The 16,411-nt window shown below is 38.5% G+C and overlaps 1 protein-coding gene across 1 annotated transcript in view; it reads left to right on the top strand.

The window, feature by feature from the left end:
• The first annotated feature begins 4,743 nt into the window (after positions 1-4,743).
• Positions 4,744-16,411, top strand: part of LOC134677585 (uncharacterized) — a 51,779-nt gene continuing 40,111 nt past the window's right edge. The window contains exon 1 of the mRNA XM_063536063.1: positions 4,744-5,033. The gene's annotated coding sequence lies outside the window, so the exon portion shown is untranslated. The remainder of the gene's footprint in view (positions 5,034-16,411) is intronic.

The raw sequence follows: 16,411 nt of genomic DNA, 5'->3' as shown, positions 1-16,411 counted from the left end.
TAGCCTTATCTGAATTTTAAAGTTATTTTACCTGGAAATATATTTCATTCGTCGAAATAGCCAACTTAAAAGTCAAGCTAAGTGCTAGGTTTAAATTAAATTTATTTTATGAGTAGGTACTATTTTTATGCCATACTATATCAAATTTTTGTAATTATTGCTTTATTTTTTTAAGACAAGCTTACAACCTTTCCAATGGGTTGTTACCGTAGCTTATGGACGCTCACTGTTTGGGTGTCATGTATGTTGGTTAAACCTTTAATTTTAAGTTCTTGTTTCAGATTATGTTATATAAGTAAATATGCAAATGCAACGAAGAAGCATGGAGGCTAGCAGTGATGCAAGCTACTGTAAGTATTAGTTTACAGCACTTAACTTCAAACTCGGGTAAAATCCTATGCATTTATCCGAGTTTGAAGTTAAGCAACACAAAATACAGATTTATACGGGGTCACAGGGTCCTGTGCATGAAAAGATATGAGAAATAGAATTATGAATTATGACTGTGAGTTTAGAATGATGATAATTGATAAAAATTACCCTATGTCCTTCCCCGGAGCTCAAACTGTTTCCATACGAAATTTCATCGAAATCGGTTCAGCGGTGGAGTTTTTATGAATCATTATCATCACCCAATGCAGATAAAGTCGCAGACAGAAGGTAGTTTAATGTACATATCTCTAAAAATAGTCTACATGAATAAAGGACCCCGCAGCAAATATAGGGAAAAAGTGGTTTCAGTTAAATCTCACGAATTTTTAGTATGATGTTAATTTGGCTCTCCTGATTATTTTTTTGTATGGGCACAACTCTCACAGAAGTATACTTTCAGAAATAATCAATGTAATTGTTTTATACAAAATATGTGTTTGTTAACCATTTTTACGTAATTCGTCCTCCTGACAGTTAGTTGATGGCTGCACCTATAACGTCAGTAACGTCAGTGCGTGTCATAACAATATGTCGCTTTTAGAAAACATGTCGCGTAAATAGAAAATTATATACTTGATTTTTTTCTGAAAGTATACTTCTGAGAGAGTTGTGCCCATACAAAAAAATTATCAGGAGAGCCAAATTAACATCATACTAAAATTTCGTGAGATTTAAACTGAAACCACTTTTTCCCTATATTTGCTGCGGGGTCCTTTTTACAACTCTTATTAAATATTTAGGGTTCTATCAGAACCATACCAGGGTTTTGGTAGTTGGAATGATTTCTGTTATAATTTTGTTTAAAACGAAATGACAGGTCAAATCTATATAAAAATATGTAACTACTGAACCTGCACACAAAAATTCTCGAGAATTGGTTTGATTCTCTACAGAGGAGAGGAGAACATCTGGAAATAAAAAAACATTTTTGCCCGAGTTGAAATGGAGACCTTCTTCTCAGAAAATTCCGTAATTATGAAAATTTGAAAAGGTCTGATGGCTCCTCTACACGTTGGCCCAACCTATTGGTCCAATATGTTGGGACAACGTGTAGAGGGGGTATTGGTGTCGGTTGGCTTTTGGCGCGCGGGATGGCGATGAGTTGGCCGCGGTTTTTCGGCCGCACATCAAAGGGATTGGCCAAGCGATTGCGGTACGCATCTACAGTATCTACACGTGGCCCAATCGGCAGTGCGTGCTCGGACGCGGACGAGGATGGACGTTCATGCTTTTTTGTGTTTTTAAAATTAAAAATGACGAATACGTGGCCACGTGTAGGAGCGTTCCGACCAAGGCACGGCCAACTCATGGGCCAAGCGTTGGCGGAGCGTTTGCCCAACGTGTAGAGGAGCCATGAAAGTAAGCTTGGTTGTATGACGCTGAATTAAATCTTTTTTTACAGATGACAGGGAGCCCTATGAAGACTGGGGAAGCAGGTCATCACTCAGCCATCAAGAAGAGGTAAATTAATTATGATTTATCGACAATATCGACTTTAAAGGGCCTTTGCACACCGGCTGCGTGTGCGTGACGTGCACTCGCGCGTGCACTGTGCAGACCTGTAGTATACATATCCTTATGAGAGACGGCACACCGCTTGCGTGACGTGTGCGTGTGCGGCTCCAACATTTTAGCGCACGCGAACGTCACGCACACGCAAGACGGTGTGCACAGAGCTTAAACTGTCGTCACTACACCAGTGGGGAGACACTCCTGACTTCGGGCAAACTCGGCTCCGTTCGGCTCATAATTGCTCCGAGCAATTATTCAGGGTTCCTCTCTCTCGCACTTGTAAATTCGTACGTAAGTGTGACAGGGAAGCAACGAACGTGGTTCGCGGTAGGCCCTTAGTATATTCCCGCCAAACGCAAACTTTTTAAAACAATCCAATGTTAAAATAATGGACCATAAATTAATAGACCACATCAAATAAAATTCTATAAATGTCCAGGAAGTCGGATTATCTTTTTTTTCGCTCGGAATGTTTCGGAGTGTCTCGGCTATTTTCGGCCAGTTCGTTTCCTTTGCCTATTTTCAAATGTTAGGGTTGTCAATTTTTAATTAAGTCTTGGTTAAATTGTTTTTTTTTTAATTAGCTGCTATAAATTTACTTAAAGGTATGGATGTAAACTCGAGTTGTTAGGCTGTCTGTATGTCGGCCTGTAAAATCATAGCTCTAGAACGGATGTTTCTTGTTTTAGTAAAGGGTTTTTTAACTTTATTATTTCCTCTATTTAAGAATACTATAATTTCTAATAGCTATATTGTTAATTTGTTATACCGTCCTACGCCTTATATAGGTACAGGAATTCCCATACCAGTATAATAAGGTTTATAGTTAGACCAAGATAACTCTGCAACGATTAGAATAGCATAGACTGTGCAAGTGTTTTAACAATTGTGACGTATAAATAATACTTGCAGTCTGTGCTATCAACATCGCTGCAGAGTTATCTTGGTCTAGTAATACTATTATAGCTAGTGTCACCAAAACATGTATTTACAGTACGTATGGTCCTACTGTCCCGCACTAAAGAGCACTTTCCGTGCTCAAAAGCGTACGTTTCAAAAGTTTAAAGGGCCATAATTATGTACCGTAAAACGTTGTACGATACACGTGCGAATAGGTAATTCGCAAGTCGTGTTGATTTAAAACACTCCCCTCGGTCGTGTTTTCGCCGCTCCCTTCGGTCGTGTTTTCGCCACTCGTTTCGAATTCCTCTTTTCCGCACTTGTATCGTAAATAACTATTTCAGTGCTTCTCATTTATTAAAATAAAAAAATAAAATAAAAATAAAAATCATTTATTTCAGACCTTGGTCCATACACTTACACCAAAAAAACCGGGCAAGTGCGAGTCGGACTCGCGCACGAAGGGTTCCGTACCATAAAGCAAAAAAAAAACGGAAAAAAATGCAAAAAGAAAACGGTCACCCATCCAAGTACTGACCACGCCCGGCGTTGCTTAACTTTGGTCAAAAGTCACGTTTGCTGTATGGGAGCCCCACTTAAATCTTTATGTTATTCTGTTTTTAGTATTTGTTGTTATAGCGGCAACAGAAATACATCATCTGTGAAAATTTCAACTGTCTAGCTATCACGGTTCGTGAGATACAGCCTGGTGACAGACAGACGGACAGACGGACGGACGGACAGCGAAGTCTTAGTAATAGGGTCCCGTTTTACCCTTTGGGTACGGAACCCTAAAAACTAACTAACTATTAAGTAGGAATAGTTGGCACCGCAGGCAAGTAGTGCAAGCACCCCATAACTCACGAAACTGTTGAAATGTAAACCGAACGCATATTTGGGCAGAAATAAAAATGGCGCCAACATTACGTAATACGTATTTACCCGATGCTCAATAATGCACAACCCTGCGAACGAAGCGGTACTACGGTACTAGGTCGCATTTCTAAAATGTGTAAATACGTAAATACGTTTCTCTTCTTTTACTCGTATTAATACTAACCTCAACCAGTGTGTTAATATCTAAACTGAGAAGTCTACAAGCGATGTTATATATTTTTTTTAATTATGGGAAAATTGAAAATACTTCATGAGTTTTCATTAATTATTTTGGTGATTTGATATACCAATCAAAATTTGAACCTCTCCTATTAAGTTATTTATTTTTTTCAACATTACAACTAATCCGAGGGTTTAAATTAACCCGCTTAATCCTTTTGGCAACGATATTTCAATAACCAAGTATTCCTTTTACGAGTGAGATCGTATTCAAAACTTATAGTAACGCTGTAGGCGCCATCTGACAATTGTGATTCAGTGTTGCAAGGTGGTCATTGGGAAACCGGACTAGTAACATTTTTTACCACACAATTTGATTATTATTATAAATAATTTAAAAAACCGGCCATCACGATTCATTAACTGTATCTCATGAGATACAGTCAGGTGCCAGACAGACAGACGGACAGCGGAGTCTTAGTAATAGGGTCCCATTTATATCATTGGGTACGGAACCCTAAAAACGGTAGTAACATAAGATTGTTTTCTCCTTGTTTAAACGTAAACATACACCGCAGACCACGATGACAAGCCTGACAAGGGTAACAAGAGGCAATGTCATTATCCTTCAGGTAGAAAGCGTATATATTATTTTTAATTTTGAGTTCTTGGTATGATAAAAAATTCAAATTTATTTGACATAGTCGACTGTTTCACGATATTTTGCCACTCCAATGGTCTAAATAAGTGAGTTAAGAAAAACAAGGTTTTTTTATTTGATAAACAAGTTAAAACAGCAGACTTTTGATATCATAATTATTCAGTGAAACTCGTGTAAATTTGAACCTTTGACCTGGCAACCCCACCAAACCGGAATGCGCCATACAGCGCCGCGCCGCCCGCCGCGCAGTCGTGCTACGTCACCAAAATAAATAAAACAACAGTTATTCCGAAAAAAAAAAACAATAGTCAAAATAACTAGAAAAACACTCTCGCGATGTGAAAATTAAAAAGTTAGTGATTTCCTGTTTCGCCAATGGCGGCAGTGTCGTGTTCCGCCTTCGAAATTCAGTGCAACCGTGTGTTTAGTGCTGAGTGCTGACCTACTTTTAAATGCAATGTGACGTCATTTGGTAATTTTTACAAGCTTTTTAAGTGTCGGATTTTCGATACAGTGTAATTGATGTAAATGGCAAAGTTATAGTGTTAAAATCTATGAGTATTGGTGTACCACCTTCTTTCGCTTTATCAATTTTATTCAAGTTACTCTGCTTAGTTTGTCTGATTTAGATACAGCTGTAAATGGCACAAACTATAGCGGGTTTGAAAAACAAATAATACTTACCTAATGAACTATTTAATCGAATTTGAGTGTTTATCATGAATATTTTGAAATGCCAATCGCATTTTGACCCACTTGTTTTTTAATAGCGTTTTGACATTTTGACCCTGTGTTTTTACTGCCGCTGAGTCTGGCATCTGTTTAGTTTAAAAACCACTTGACATTCTGTAGGACTACCAAAATAAAACAAAAGAGCATAGGTATCTAAAATTAGAAATCTGAGTTTAAATGAAAGTTGTTGATTTACAACTTTATTTTGAATTAAATGCATTTAGTTTGGACATAAATAACATGCAAAAACCGGGCAAGTGCGAGTCGGACTCGCGCACGAAAGGTTCCGTACCAAAAAGCAAAAAAAAACGGTCACCCATCCAAGTACTGACCCCTCCCGACGTTGCTTAACTTTGGTCAAAAATCACGTTTGTTGTATGGGAGCCCCATTTAAATCTTTATTTTATTCTGTTTTTAGTATTTGTTGTTATAGCGGCAACAGAAATACATCATCTGTGAAAATTTCAACTGTCTAGCTATCACGGTTCGTGAGATACAGCCTGGTGACAGACGGACGGACGGACGGACAGACAGCGAAGTCTTAGTAATAGGGTCCCGTTTTACCCTTAGGGTACGGAACCCTAAAAATAGTAGAAATGATTCTGTAATGTCAGTTTTGGTGAAGTTTGGTATTCAAACTAAATGCTGGAAGTCCTTAGGGCCATACAAGATATAAGTATACAGTGGTACTAAATATTAATAACTAGCTTAATCTAAAATAGGCCCTTGTGGCATTGGACCAATGTCCTTGGTCCTTGCTGCGCGAGGTAGCCGCCAGCTCTTTGGTCACCAGTTACATAAACTAGATGCTCTGCTATTTCTGCGAACAATTTGTGCACGCTGGGACCCCATGGAATCCAAATATGCTTTTTAAATATGTGCTCAAAACGCGTAAGTTTTAAATGATATATATATGTAGATGATGTCAAACAAACAGATTTTGTTTGTACAGGTTTAAGATGAACCTTAATCTTGACTTGGCATCATCGCAGCAAGCAACAACTAATATTATTCTTGGCTTGTATGGGAATCGGATATTGGGAATATTTATAATTTTTATTTACTTACTAACTTCTTTCTGCAACTCGATCTGTATGGAATAACAACGAATAGTTGATGATGGTTGATAGATTAGATTAGATATATTTATATTTATATTCTTATATTCTTAAAGAAAAAGACACAGTATTTTACACAAAAGGATAAAACAAAGGCTTTCACTAAAAGAAAGAAATAAATTAAAACATAAAAGAACATAAAATTTATAAATAAAACAATGTCAAAAAAAAAAGAAAATGCCAATATAATTATACTTAGCTATAGTTCGTTTTTTTTAGCATTAGAAAGAACTTGGAAGAAGGTAAGCGATTTTGGCATGTCTTTTAATTGAAAAACGCTTATTAAAAATCAGTAACTATCATTTTATTTTACTTTATTAGGTACACTAAACAGACATCGTACAATATCATGGGTAATATATTTGCACATTATGTCTTAAATCTAGCACGAGATCCAAAACAAGTGTACACAGCATGTTTTACAATTGAGCGGAAATATTTATGAAAGCAGAAGAATATAAATGATTGTATTAGATTCATAATTGTTACATATTTGCCGTAACTTATTTTTAAAATGAGTTTTTCAATTAAAAGACACCACCATCAAGATTGTTTACCTAATTTCTAATGCTAAAAAAACGAGGTATAGGGCTAAAAACTACCCTATGTCCTTTCCCGGGCCTCAAACTATCTCCATACCAAATGTTATCTAAATTGGTTCAGCAGTTTAAGCATGAAGAGGTAAGCAACAGACGGACAGAGTTACTCTTTGCATTTATATCATTGGAAAAGGAAAGCAATTAGGGCAAGTAAAAGTTTTATATTATGTGAAACTTTTACCCACTAATCGGGGGGCACGGCAGTGCCCCCGCCAAGTCGAGCGCGAAGCAAACACTGCCGTACCATACTTTACTGGAACCATTTCGCCGCATTTTCAGGCCCATATTTGAGAACCTCTGGATAAGACCAGAACGCAGAAATTTTGGTCATCCAGTAAGCTATAATCACATACTTAAAATCCAAAATTTCAAGTCTGTAGGTCATTTATTTCCGAAGTTAAGAGTGCTATTACATTTCGGGGTTGAGCGAGTTTAGGTATTTTACGCGCTGCGGCAGGCCGTGCGAGCTCAGTATTCCGATCCCTTCTACCACACTCGCACTACAATGATGGATTAAACATGCTTGATCCTTCGCGAAGCATATTGAAATCAACCATAACAACACTAACTGTACTTAACTTATAAAGTCCTAAAACTGTTATTTGGTAAGTACGAAAATACTAAATGCAGTGCAAATGTACATAGGGGCTGTTCATAAATTACGTAATCTATTTTTGACCCCCCATCCCTCAAATCATCCAAAAATCATGCTTCGGATGACTCTGTTTCCTCCTACGTCATGCTACCATCATCCGATGTCCAGACCCCCCCCCCTCCTCCCATTTGAAACGACGTAATTTATGAATAGCCCCATACTCGTACTTATGAACGTATATTACTCGAAATAAATTATAGGTACTCGCTTATTTACAAGAAACAAGTTACAAGAAACTGAAGATACACAGGGTCTGATGATGGAGCTGGAAGGTGGTACGGGTACCAGTCTATCATGTAACTAAACCACTTCGTGTTTGGGCTCGTTTGTTTCGTCTCAACAAGATCTTTGACACTGAAGATACACAGGGTCTGATGATGGAGCTGGAAGGTGGCCACGGGTACCAGTCTCTCATGTAACTAAACAATTTCGTGTTTGGGCTCGTTTGATTCATCTCAACAAGATCTTTGACACAAGACAGTACTCAGGGTCTGATGATGGAGCTGGAAGGTGGTCACCATTACCAATCAACCATAAAACTAAACCACATCGTGTTTAGGCTCGTTTTATTCATCTCAACAAGATCTTTGACACTATATAGGTGATACTCAGAGTCTGATGATGGAGCTGGAAGTTGGTTACCGGTACCAATCAACCATGCAACTAAACCACTTCATGTTTAGGCTCGTTTGACTAGTCTCAACAAGATCTTTGACACTAGGTGATACTCAGAGTCTGATGATGGAGCCGGAAGGTGGTCACCGGTACCAATCAACCATGCAACTAAACCACTTCATGTTTATAGTTCGTTTTTTTTAGCATTAGAAAGAACTCCACAGAAGCAAGCGTGCAGTTTTTATCAGGCTCTTTAATTGTTAATAATTATTGAATTATCTAATGTAGCATGGTCAATACATACAATTTACTTCAAATTATTACAGCTAAAAGTGTCGGATTTGGAACCACAAGCTTACTTCTGCGAAGTTCTTTCTAATGCTAAAAAAAACGGACTGTAGGCTCGTTTGATTAGTCTCAACAAGATCTTTGACACTAGGTGATGGGAACACCCAAATATTCCGAAATACGTTTTTCCGACTTTCATAACCTCGATTTTCATAATCCCGATTTTTTACATGACCGAAATATCGAAATTACGACTTTGAAAACCACGAAAGAACAAAATCACGACTCTGTTATTTCCGAAAACTTAAAATCCGATTTTCATATGGACGAAAGCTTAAAATTCCGATTTAGAAAAATCCGAAAATATTTTTCCCGAATTTGTCTATTCCGAAAAATCATTGACCGATCGGAAATAAAGTAATTCGGTATTCAGAAATTCGATCTTTTGTGAATTCGGAATAATGAAATTCGTGATTTTCAAAATAAGATTTTTTTAACACTCACATTTTTTTAAGTCTCACTAACTAAAATCCGAATCGGAGCACCCCACTATCTACGTCGTCTTGTCTGTCCTACCCCTAGAGTGTATAAAAAGCCAGAGGCGCGGAGGGGAAGCACGCCCGCTGTAGCAAAGCGCAGAGCAGCCGAAGCGGCTGAGGCGAGCATTAGTGCCTGCGCTTTGCTACGCAAGGGCCAAGAGGCTGCTATGCCCGCAGCGCCGGAGCAGTTGCGGAGCAACTGTTGCCAGAAAAGTGGCTCAGGTTAGGTTAGAACTGCAACCCGACGAAATCAAACTGTTGCCAGAAAAGTGGGTTAGGTTAGGTTAGAACTGCGACCTCACGAAAACAAACTGTTGCCAGAAAAGTGGGTTAGGTTAAGTTAAAACTGCGTCCCCCAAGAAAACGAACGGTTGTCTGTAAAGTGGGTTAGGTTAGGTTAGAACTGCAACCCCCAAGAAAACGAACTGTTGCCAGAAAAGTGGGTTAGGTTAGGTTAGAACTGCGTTCTTTACAGAAACCAACTGCTACTAGAAAATTGGGCTAGGTTAGGTTAGAACTGCGACCTTTACAGAAACCAACTGCTACTGGAAAAGTGGGTTAGGTTAGAACTACGACCTTTACAGAAACCAACTGCTACTAGAAAAATGGGTAAGTTTAAAACTGCTCTTACAGAAACCAACTGCTACTGGAAAAGTGGGTTAGGTTAGGTTAGAACTGCGACCTTTACAGAAACTAACTGTTGCTAGAAAAGTGGGTTAGGTTAGGTTAGAACTGCGACCTTCACAGAAACCAACTGCTACTAGAAAAATCGGTTAGGTTAGGTTAGAACTGCGACCTTTACAGAAACCAACTGCTACTAGAAAAATGGGTAAGTTTAGAACTGCGACCTTTACAGAAACCAACTGCTACTGGAAAAGTGGGTTAGGTTAGGTTAGAACTGCGACCTTTACAGAAATCAACTGTTGCTAGAAAAGTGGGTTAGGTTAGGTTAGAACTGCGACCTTCACAGAAACCAACTGCTACTAGAAAAATTGGTTAGGTTAGGTTAGAACTGCGACCTTTACAGAAACCAACTGCTACTGGAAAAGTGGGTTAGGTTAGGTTAGAACTGCGACCTTTACAGGAACCAACCGTTGCTAGAAAAGTGGGTTAGGTTAGGTTAGAACTGTGATCTTCACAGAAACCAACTGCTACTAGAAAAGTGGGTTAGGTTAGGTTAGAACTGCGACCCTCACGGAAGCCAACTGCTACTAGAAAAATGGGTTAGGTTAGGTTAGAACTGCGACCTTTACAGAAACCAACTGTTGCTAGAAAAGTGGGTTAGGTTAGGTTAGAACTGTGACCTTTACAGAAACCAGCTGCTACTAGAAAAATGGGTTGGGTTATGTTAGAACTGCGACCTTTACAGAAACTAACCGCTCCTAGAAAAGCGGGTTAGGTTAGGTTAGAACTGTAACCCCCCACAGAAAAGAAGTGTTTTCAGAAACAGAACTAACTACATACACAATTATGTAGAAACATACATAATTATGTTGAAAAATTGTGTTTGTGAGTAACTCTTATAATATTATGTAAAATAAGAAATTTTAAAAGGTATTTCTGCTTACTTTAACGACGTAGGTACCATTATTTATTATGAACAAATTCGGAATTTCGTTATTCGGAATTTAAAAAATCGGAATCACGTCAAATCGGAATTCAAAATTTCGGAATAATGACAATTCGGAATTCGTGATTTCAACAATCGTAAATGTTAAATTCGGTATTTTTCACTATCGGAATTGTAATATTCGGAATTATGTGGTTCGGAATTAAAAAAAATCGGCGGTTTTGCTATTCGGAAATATAAAACTTCGTGATTTTCATCGTTCGGTAATTACGACATTCGGAATTATGATGGATCGAGCATTTAAAAATCGGAATAATAAAATTCGATATTCTAAAATTCGGCATAAAATATTTCGGAATTGTGTAGTGTACCCCTAGGTGATACTCAGAGTCTGATGATGGAGCTGGAAGGTGGTCACCGGTACCAATCAACCATGCAACTAAACCACTTCGTGTTTAGGCTCGTTTGATTCGTCTCAACAAGATCTTTGACACTAGGTGATAAACCAAACACGAAGCCCAAACACGAAGTGGTTCAGTTATGTGATAGACTGTACCCGTCGCCACCTTCAAGCTCCATCATCAGACCCTGAGTAGTATCTTGTGTCAAAGATCTTGTTGCGACGAATCAAACGAGCCCAAACACGAAGTGGTTCAGTTACATGGTAGACTGGTACCCGTGGCCACAGTCCAGCTCCATCATCAGACCCTGAGTACTATCTTGTGTCAAAGATCTTGTTGAGACGAATCAAACGAGCCCAAACACGAAATGGTTTAGGTGCATGGTTGATTAGTACCGGTGACCACCTTCCGGCTCCATCATCAGACCCTGAGTACTATTTTGTGTCAAAGATCTTGTTAAGACGAATAAAACGAGCCTAAACACAAAGTGGTTTAGTTGCATGGTTGATTGGTACCGGTGACCACCTTCCAGCTCCATTATCAGACCCTGTGTACTATCTTGTGTCAAAGATCTTGTTGAGACGAATCAAATGAGCCCAAACACGAAATGGTTTAGTTGCATGGTTGATTAGTACCGGTGACCACCTTCCGGCTCCATCATCAGACCCTGAGTACTATCTTGTGTCAAAGATCTTGTTGAGACGAATAAAACGAGCCTAAACACGAAGTGGTTTAGTTGCATGGTTGTTTGGTACCGGTGACCACCTTCCGGCTCCATCATCAGACCCTGAGTACTATCTTGTGCCAAAGATCTTGTTGAGACGAATCAAACGAGCCCAAACACGAAGTGGTTTAGTTGCATGGTTGATTGGTACCGGTGACCACCTTCCGGCTCCATCATCAGACCCTGAGTACTATCTTGTGTTAAAGATCTTGTTGAGACGAATCAAACGAGCCCAAACACGAAATGGTTTAGTTGCATGGTTGATTAGTACCGGTGACCACATTCCGGCTCCATCGTCAGACCCTGAGTACTATCTTGTGTCAAAGATCTTGTTGAGACGAATAAAACGAGCCTACACACGAAGTGGTTTAGTTGCATGGTTGATTGGTACCGGTGACCACCTTCCAGCTCCATCATCAGACCCTGTGTACTATCTTGTGTCAAAGATCTTGTTGAGACGAATCAAATGAGCCCAAACACGAAATGGTTTAGTTGCATGGTTGATTAGTACCGGTGACCACCTTCCGGCTCCATCATCAGACCCTGAGTACTATTTTGTGTCAAAGAGCTTGTTAAGACGAATAAAACGAGCCTAAACACGAAGTGGTTTAGTTGCATGGTTGATTGGTACCGGTGACCACCTTCCGGCTCCATCATCAGATCCTGAGTACTATCTTGAGTCAAATAAATACATACTCGTATAGAATGTCAGGTCGTTTCAAATATTTTTAATCCTGTCCGGTAGTTTATTAAACTGTACCATTATAAATTATAATACTATAAAAACAGTGCTAGGATCAAAGTCTCTCGTTGCGGTTTACACGCACACAGTATAGCGTTTTACACGGTGCCCGCCGCACACAATGATAAAAAACCTCGTCGTCGCCGTTGAAAATGTGCGGAGCCGACCGACACACGTCCTGCCTGTACAAGCTCTGCCGCGGCACTGAGCTGGCGAGCGCGCGTCATCGGTAATATAGAGTAGTTTTCAAAAAATTGCCAAAAAATTATAGTAAAATTTCATAAACACTAATGTATACCAACAGTATAAGCAAACGTTGCAGATTGCTTGAGTATGAAAATGACTTCGATATTAAGTAGATTTTCGTAGAAATTGACACTTGTTTCGGAGAGAAAATTGAGTTCGTTTTACTTTGATTTTCTCTTTCTCAAAGGTATGTAGGAAAAATATCGTTTGATATGCCTAAAGTACAGGGTATTAGTAATACAAAATAGCCAGGTTTAGCAGAGTAAACTTCTCAACATTTCCAAATAAGAGCTTGCCGTTCAGTGCTTCACGCGGTTTTTCGGAAACGACCATCAGAAAAAAATTCATTACTAATTTAATAAGTCCTTTTTCTAATATTTACAACGATATTTAAAAAGATAAGAAGACGCTTTTACTGGAACAAGTACTCATTGTTTCTAATAATGAGCACAAAGTCCTGAATTTCGTCGACTAGTATCATCAATTTTGCATTATTTCGACTTTTCTTGTAAGAGCGCTCTTAAGCGAAAGCAAAGTTTCGCATTTATGAAACTCACTCATGATCATCAGAATAGAACTAGTACTTCCCATAAACTCAGAGAGCTGAAATTTGGTACAGAGTAAGGGTTTAATGGCCACATAAAGGGAAAACCTAAAAATATTGCAATATCAGTCACGTTTTAAAGATCTAAGAACTGCATAAGTAAGTTTGTAATCCCATATAAATATATGATATTACAAAGTTACTGTTGCAGTTCCTACAAATAGTAGGTAAAGTAAAGTAAAGGTACACTACGATGTACGATGTGAGCCAAGCCTACGTGGCGCTTTCACGAGTAACCAATCTTCATGGGGTGCACCTCATAAATGTTGACTTCAAGAGTATAAAAGCTCAAGCTTCAGCGATCACCGAATACAACCGGCGTAAATACCGCGCCGATCTTTCAGAAATTAAACCGTCTAAACCGTCTAAAAGAATAAATAATGAACGCGAATGGGCAATACGAAAAACTGTTGCTACTGTACAAGAATCAGAACCGGAAAAAAAGAAAAGAAAGATTTGTGATAATAAAAAAACTACTCCTAAAAAGAAAAAAAATGTGTTAAATAAGAAAATCTAATAAAATAAATCAATATGCCCACGTTTCTACAAAAAGAAGTGAAATCCCACCAAAAACATTCTGTAAAAAACTAGCCAAGTCTCGATGGAGCTGCTTGTTTATCTCTAAAAAGTAATGAAATCTAGACAAAGTCGTGCCAAGTCTAAAGTTCCTTACTGCGATTTCTTTATTATTATAGTTAATGTTGTGTGACTTGGCCGTTGAAGGGTACACAAGGGTACAAAACCAGGTGCTCCATGACACCATTGCACCAATCTGCCATTGCACCAAAAAGAAGTGTTTGTTTCAGGCTCGCCCATACATAAGTATTATTGAAATACGCAGCTTTATCAAGCCTACAATTGACTGGTTATTGAATCAACGTTTTCAAAGTGGCAATTTTCCATCGTCAATGGGTAGCGGTTCTGGCGACAGATTGGTGCAATGGTGTCATGGAGCACCTGGTTTTGTACCCTTGTGTACCCTTCAACGGCCAAGTCACACAACATTAACTATAATAATAAAGAAATCGCAGTAAGGAACTTTAGACTTGGCACGACTTTGTCTAGATTTCATTACTTTTTAGAGATAAACAAGCAGCTCCATCGAGACTTGGCTAGTTTTTTACAGAATGTTTTTGGTGGGATTTTATCTTACTACTTATTACTTGAGCATAGGCACGCATAGGTAATATAGGTATATTATCATGAAGTGTTGCAAGTGCCCAAACCATACTTGTATTTGCCACAATTGTTGTATACAAATACGTACCCATTACAATAGGGACAGATAACATATTTATTGCCCAAATATTTAGAAACTTATGCGTAGGGAATAAGAATCAAAATCGCACGCTTTGGCTTGCCCAATGCCCATACAAACATTACAAACGACTGTTCGATTGTGCGATTTTGATTCTTATTCCCTACGCGTAAGGTTCTAAATATGTGGGCAATAAATGTAAGGGACTCCTTACAGTTAGTTACAAATACAATGGATGCGTCACTAGTTAAACATCAAAGTTTATTGCCGACAGACAGACATATTGATTGCTTTGGTGTCTGTGAACTTAGCTTATCAAATATCAATATTTTACGAAAGTTCTATTAGCAACCCTAATAGCAGGGTTGCGAAACTCCTCCCTTCGGGTAAACTCGGCTACGTTCGGCTCAGCATTGCTCCGAACAATTATTAGGGTTGACACAACTTGACGTCCCTTTGTGTGCAGAAATAACATAATCACTTGAATTTTGACAACCCTAAAATAGCCGATGGATAGTGCCATACATTAGAAAGGGTCAGCATGATTCGACCCTGAACCGCTGTCAAACTTCGGTTTTGTAGCAAGTTTCTTTTCTGTACGGTAGTAAGTACTATTATTTATTCTGTTCTAATAGTTCCATAGTTCTAAGTGATATTTTTTCAATAGTTCTGCTCAATAATTTATGGAAGAAGGTGCGTGACTTTTCGTAGTATGTGTCATCTACTCAGGTCATCTGGGTGCCTACTAGCCACTGTAAAACTGAGACGAAAGTTGTTTTCTAAGATTTTACAGATCTCATTCAATAAATCCCCAGAGATATATATAACTCCGTATAAGATAAATAAAGTCTAAAAAAAAAACGTGCCTCGGAAATCAAGAAAAAGTCATTCTCGAATAGATGGCGCACACACCTTTGGCCTATTCTCGGCTAGATGGCGTTGACGACACCATTTGATATTTAACAATTTTAACACATAGGGGCTGTCCATAAATTACGTCATCGATTTTTGACGATTTTTGACCCCCCCCCCCCCCTATAATCATCCAAAAATCATGCCTCAAATGACCCCGTTTCCTCCTACTTCATGCTACCGTCATCCGATGTCCAGACCCCCCCCCCTAATTTGAAATGACGTAATTTATGAATAGCCCCATATCTGTGAAAGAACATGGGTCAGTATGGAACAATAAAAATTAAAAATCATTTCTCCGTAAATATATTTTGATTAATTTATACATTTTCAATTTTATTTTAAGTTTTAATCGTGTGTCGATAGATGGCAGTAAATGTACCAGTTACAAAATTTACTTTGCGAATAGCCCTCTATACTATCTGTTCTCTTTGGTATTACCAAAGATATAACTATGTAACTATTTAGGACACGAGCGAATTATATCCGATTTAACGATCGACATAAAGACGACGTCTCCGACTCAATTAGATAGTAATATATCAAAGAAATTGGAGAAACAGATGGCATCATCAATCAGCATTGAGTAATCTAAGCTCTTTCATATACATATGGTAGTGGAAATGTGAACCTTGTGACTATAAGGTTAAGGTGTAGAATTCAAGTACTTGTTCACTTGTATAGACGTGATACAGAATTTGTTTGCGGAAATGCGGACAATCAGACATTGGTGAATGATTCGCGAACGCTATTTCATTGGAAGGGAAATTTTGGTTGCCCGAAATAGGTAACAAAGATTTATACTAGAGATGCCCCGAATAGTGAATTCCGGCCGGATACCGGATAG

The sequence above is a fragment of the Cydia fagiglandana genome, chromosome 26 (genome assembly GCF_963556715.1).
Source record: "Cydia fagiglandana chromosome 26, ilCydFagi1.1, whole genome shotgun sequence".
Classification (NCBI taxonomy): Eukaryota; Metazoa; Arthropoda; class Insecta; order Lepidoptera; family Tortricidae; genus Cydia; species Cydia fagiglandana.
Note: the sequence above shows the minus strand (reverse complement) of the source record. Positions and strands in the feature narration are given on the sequence as shown.